The sequence below is a fragment of the Rhinopithecus bieti genome, unplaced genomic scaffold, assembly GCF_001698545.2.
Source record: "Rhinopithecus bieti isolate Rb0 unplaced genomic scaffold, ASM169854v2 scaffold_26532, whole genome shotgun sequence".
NCBI classification, from domain to species: domain Eukaryota; kingdom Metazoa; phylum Chordata; class Mammalia; order Primates; family Cercopithecidae; genus Rhinopithecus; species Rhinopithecus bieti.
In genome coordinates, this window is record NW_016812934.1 from 2403817 (window position 1) to 2409279 (window position 5463).

The following is a 5463-nucleotide window of genomic DNA, read 5'->3' on the forward strand; positions in this document are numbered from 1 at the left end:
GGGGAAGAAAATAGATTTTGGAAGTTATGAGAACTGCAGAGAGTGAGTTGAGCATAGTTGGTGATTTTTAGGGCCTCTAACAGTATTAAAGCAGTGGCAGCACTGCACACAGACATGAGGGCTAGGCTGAAACAGTAAGGTCAAGTTGTTTGGACAGAAAGGCTACAGGACGCGGTCCCGGCTCTTGTGTAAGAATTCTGTCCACACTAACCATGCCTAGGAAGGAAAGGAGTTGTTGTTTTGTAGAAGGGATTGGGGTTTGGGAGATTAGCTGGACATGATCAGCAGGGAGAGCTCGTGTGTTTTTATGAGAATTATGCCAAGATAGGTAACAGATGAAGAAGAAATTTGGGCTTAACTGAAGTAATAGGGGCTGTCTGTGAAGCCTTGCAGCAGTACAGCCCAGGTAATTTGCTGAGCCTGATGGGTGTCAGGGTCAGTCCAAGTGAAAGGGAAGAGAGGCTGGCATGAAGGGTGCAAAGGAATAGTAAAGAAAGCATGTTTGAAATCCAGAACAGAATAATGGGTTGTGGAGGGAGGCATTGAGGATAGGGGAGTATATGGGTTGGGCACCACAGTGTGGATAGGCAAAACAATTTGGTTGATAAGGCACAGATCCTGAACTAACTTGCAAGGCTTGTCTGGTTTTAGGACAGGTAAAATGGGGGAATTGTAAGGAGAGTTTATAGGCTTTAAAAGACCATGCTGTAACAGGCGAGGGATAGCAGACTTTAATCCTTTTAAAGTGTGCTGTGGGATGGGATATCGGCATTGAGCGGGGTAAGGGTGATTAGGTTTTAACGGGATGGTAAGGGGTGCATGATCGGTTGCCAAGGAGGGAGTAGAGGGGTCCTATACTTGTGGTTTAAGGTGGGGAGATACAAGGGGAGGATGTGAAGGAGGTTTTGAACTGGGGAAAAAGGTGGCAATGAGGTGTAGCTGTAGCCTAGGAATAGTCAGGGAATCAGATAATTTACTTAAAATGTCTTGGCCTAATAAGGGAACTGGGCAGGTGGGGATAACTAAAAAGGAATGCATAAAAGAATATTGTCTAAGTTGGCACCAGAGTTGGGGAGTTGTAAGAAGTTTAGAAACCTGGCCATCAATATCCACAACAGTTATGGAGGCAAGGGAAACAGGCCTTTGGAAAGAAAGTAACGTGGAGTGGGTAGCCTCTGTATTGATTAAGAAGGGGATGGACTTACCCTTCACTGTAAGAGTTACCCAAAGCATCTGTGATGGTCCAGGAGGCTTCCGAGGCGATAGTGCAGTGTCAGTCTTCAGCCACTGAGGAAGGGACTGCCAGGTGAGTTGGATAGTCCGATATCCAGTGGGGTCCCACACAGATGGGACACGACTTAGGAGGAATTCTGGGCTGCGGACATTCCTTGGCCTAGTGGCCAGATTTCCGACACTTGTAGCAAGCTCCTAGGGGAGGCAGTCCTGGAGGAATGCCTGGCTACTGCGGTTCAGGCATTTGGAAGTTCTTGTGTGCTGGAGACGTGGCTGGGGTTTCTCTCACAGTGGAGGCAAGGAATTGCAACTCAGAAATATGTTGCTGCTTGGCTGCCTCTACTCTATTATTATACACCTTAAAAACGAGGTTAATTAAGTCCTGTTGTGGGGTTTGAGGGCCAGAATTTAATTTTTGGGGTTTTATTTAATGTTGGGAGCAGATTGGGTAATAAAATGTATATTGAGAATAAGAAAGACGGCCTTTTGACCTTTTAGGGTCTAGGGCTGTAAAGCATCTCAGGGTTGCTGCCAAATGAGCCATGAACTGGGCTGGGTTTTTCATATCTGATGAAAAAGAGCCTAAACACTAACTGATTTGGGAGAGGCTGGATAAAGAAAAAGAAGCATTAACGTTGACTATGCCTTTAGCTCTAGCCACTTTTTTAAAGAGGAAATTGCTGGGCAGGTTTGGCAGTGCTAGTCACGGAATTAAACTATAAACTGGACCAGGTGTGAGGAGGGGAGGTGATAAAAGGATTATAGGGTCAGGGAGCAGAGGCTGAGGAAGAATTGGGACCTAGCTCGGCCTGGTGAGGAGCAGCCTGGGGAGGAGGGGAGAGGTCAGATGGGTCTGTAGAAAAGGAATATTAGAAAGACTCAGCGATGCTTGGGGTTGGGACTGAGAGGACAGGTGGGAGGGAAAGAAGGAAGACTTGGGATGAGTCGCATTGGGAAGAGAGACTAGGGAGGGAACAATGTGTAAAAGAATGCCTGGACATCAGGCGCCTCAGACAGTTTGCCCATTTTACGACAAGAATTATTTAGATCTTGTAGGATGGAAAAATCGAAAGTGCCATTTTCTGGCTATTTGGAACTACTGTCGAGTTTGTATTGGGGTCAAGTGGCATTGTAGAAAACATAAGGCATTTAGGTTTTAGGTCAGGTTTGAGTTGAAGAGGTTTTAAGTTCTTGAGAACACAGGCTAAGGGAGAAGAAGGAGGAATGGAGGTTGGAAGGTTGCCCATAGTGAAGGAGGCAAGCCCAGAGAAAAGAGAGAGTAAAGACATGGAGAGAAGGGGTTGGGAGCTTCTTGCCCTCCAGAAAAGCAGGAAAGGGGTTGGGACGTGTAGATAAGGGGTTGCGGTGCGGAGATAAGGGATCAGGGCACAGAGATAAGGGGATGGGGGGTTCTTGCCCCCTAGAAAAGCAGAGAAGGGGTCGGGGGTTCTTGCCCCTCCCCCAGAAAAGCAGAGAAGGGGTAGAGACAGGGAGAGAAGGGGTTGGGAGTGCTTGCCCCCCCAGAAAAGTGGTACTTGCTGCTAAGGGTGAAGGACCAAGACAGGCATCCCTGCCTGGTCAGACACCTCTGAAACGTGGGTGAATAATCAGACAGCCATGTCTGCATGATTAAACACCAAGGGAAGACTGTCTTCCCGAGTCCGTGACCAGCACCAGAGTTTTGGGTCCACGGATAAAATGCATCTCCTTTGTCTGGGAGACAAAATGCATGTCATCTCCCAGAAAAGGAAGGGAACTGAAATTAAGAGAAGGGAAAGATTGAAGTGTGGCATCAAGATTGAAAGGAGAAAGAGGTTGAGGGATAGTGAGACAGGTTGGAGAAGAGAGTAAAAAGAGGCCACTTACCGGATTTAAAATTGGTGGAGATGTTCCTTGGGCTGGTTGGTCTGAGGACCAGAGGTTATAGGTGGATCTTTCTCATGGAGCAAAGAGCAGGAGGACAGGGGATTGATCTCCCAAGGCAGGTTCCCTGATCTGAGTCACGGCACCAAAATGTCATGCACGTCTGTGTGAAGAGACCATCAAACAGGCTTTGTGTGAGCAATAAAGTTTTTTAATCATCTGGGTGCAGGAGGGCTGAGTCCGAAAAGAGAGTCAGCGAAGGGAGATAAAGGTGGGGCCGTTTTATAGGATTTGAGTAGGTAAAGGAAAATTACAGTCAAAGGGGGGTTGTTCTCTGGTGGCAGGAGTGGGGGTCACAAGGTGCTCAGTGGGGGAGCTTTTTGAGACAGGATGAGCCAGGAAAATTTCACAAGGTAATGTCCTCAGTTAAGGCAGGAACAGGCCATTTTCACTTCTTTTGTGGTGGAATGTCATCAGTTAAGGCAGGGGCAGGGCATTTTCACTTCTTTTGTGATTCTTCAGTTACTTCAGGCCATCTGGGCATGTAGTGAAAGTCACAGGGGATGCGATGGCCTGGCTTGGGCTCAGAGGCCTGACAGGGTGATTTCTGCATTTCCAACTGAGGTACCGGGTTCATCTCACTGGGGTGTGTCGGACAGTGGGTGCAAGACAGTGGGTGCAGCCCACCAAGCGAGAGCTGAAGCAGGGCAAGGCATTGCCTTACCCCAGAAGTGCAAGGGTCAGGGAATTCCCTTTCCTAGCCAAGAGAAGCCGTGATAGACAGCACCTGGAAAATCGGGTCACTGCCNGATCTGAGTCACGGCACCAAAATGTCATGCACGTCTGTGTGAAGAGACCATCAAACAGGCTTTGTGTGAGCAATAAAGTTTTTTAATCATCTGGGTGCAGGAGGGCTGAGTCCGAAAAGAGAGTCAGCGAAGGGAGATAAAGGTGGGGCCGTTTTATAGGATTTGAGTAGGTAAAGGAAAATTACAGTCAAAGGGGGGTTGTTCTCTGGTGGCAGGAGTGGGGTCACAAGGTGCTCAGTGGGGAGCTTTTGAGACAGGATGAGCCAGGAAAATTTCACAAGGTAATGTCCTCAGTTAAGGCAGGAACAGGCCATTTTCACTTCTTTTGTGGTGGAATGTCATCAGTTAAGGCAGGGGCAGGGCATTTTCACTTCTTTTGTGATTCTTCAGTTACTTCAGGCCATCTGGGCATGTAGTGAAAGTCACAGGGGATGCGATGGCCTGGCTTGGGCTCAGAGGCCTGACAGGGTGATTTCTGCATTTCCAACTGAGGTACCGGGTTCATCTCACTGGGGTGTGTCGGACAGTGGGTGCAAGACAGTGGGTGCAGCCCACCAAGCGAGAGCTGAAGCAGGGCAAGGCATTGCCTTACCCCAGAAGTGCAAGGGTCAGGGAATTCCCTTTCCTAGCCAAGAGAAGCCGTGATAGACAGCACCTGGAAAATCGGGTCACTGCCACCCTGATACTGCACATTTCTAAGGGTCTTAGCAAACGGCACACCAGGAGATTATATCCTGCGCCTGGCTTAGAGGGTCCCACGCCCACAGAGCATCGCTCATTGCTAGCACAGCAATCTGAGATCTAACTGCAAGGTGGCAGTAAGGCTGGGGGAGGGGCACCCGCCATTGCTGAGGTTTGAGTAGGTAAACAAAGTGTCTGAGAAGCTCAAACTGGATGGAGCCCACCACAGCTCAAGGAAGCCTGCCTGCTTCTGTAGACTCCACCTCTGGGGGCAGGGCATAGCTGAACAAAAGGCAGCAGAAACCTCTGCAGATTTAAATGTCCATGTCGGACAGCTTTGAAGAGAGTAGTGGTTCTCCCAGCACGGAGTTTGAGATCTGAGAACAGACAGACTGCCTCCTCAAGTGGGTCCCTGACCCTGGAGTAGCCTAACTGGGAGGCACCCCCCAGTAGAGGCAGACTGACACCTCACATGGCCAGGTACCCCTCTGAGACGAAGCTTCCAGAGGAATGATCAGGCAGCAACATTTGCTGTTCAGCAATATTTGCTGTTCTGCAGCTTCCGCTGGTGATACCCAGGCAAACAGGGTCTGAAGTGGACCTCCAGCAAACTCCAACAGACCTGCAGCTGAGGGTCCTGACTGTTAGAAGGAAAACTAACAAACAGAAAGGACATCCACACCAAAACCCCATCTGTACGTCACCATCATCAAAGACCAAAGGTAGATAAAACCACCAAGATGGATAAAAGACAGAGTAGAAAGGCTGAACATTCTAAAAATAAGAGCACCTCTCCCCCCTCCAAAGGAATGCAGCTCCTTGCCAGCAATGGAACAAAGCTAGACAGAGAATGACTTTGACAAGTTGAGAGAAGAAG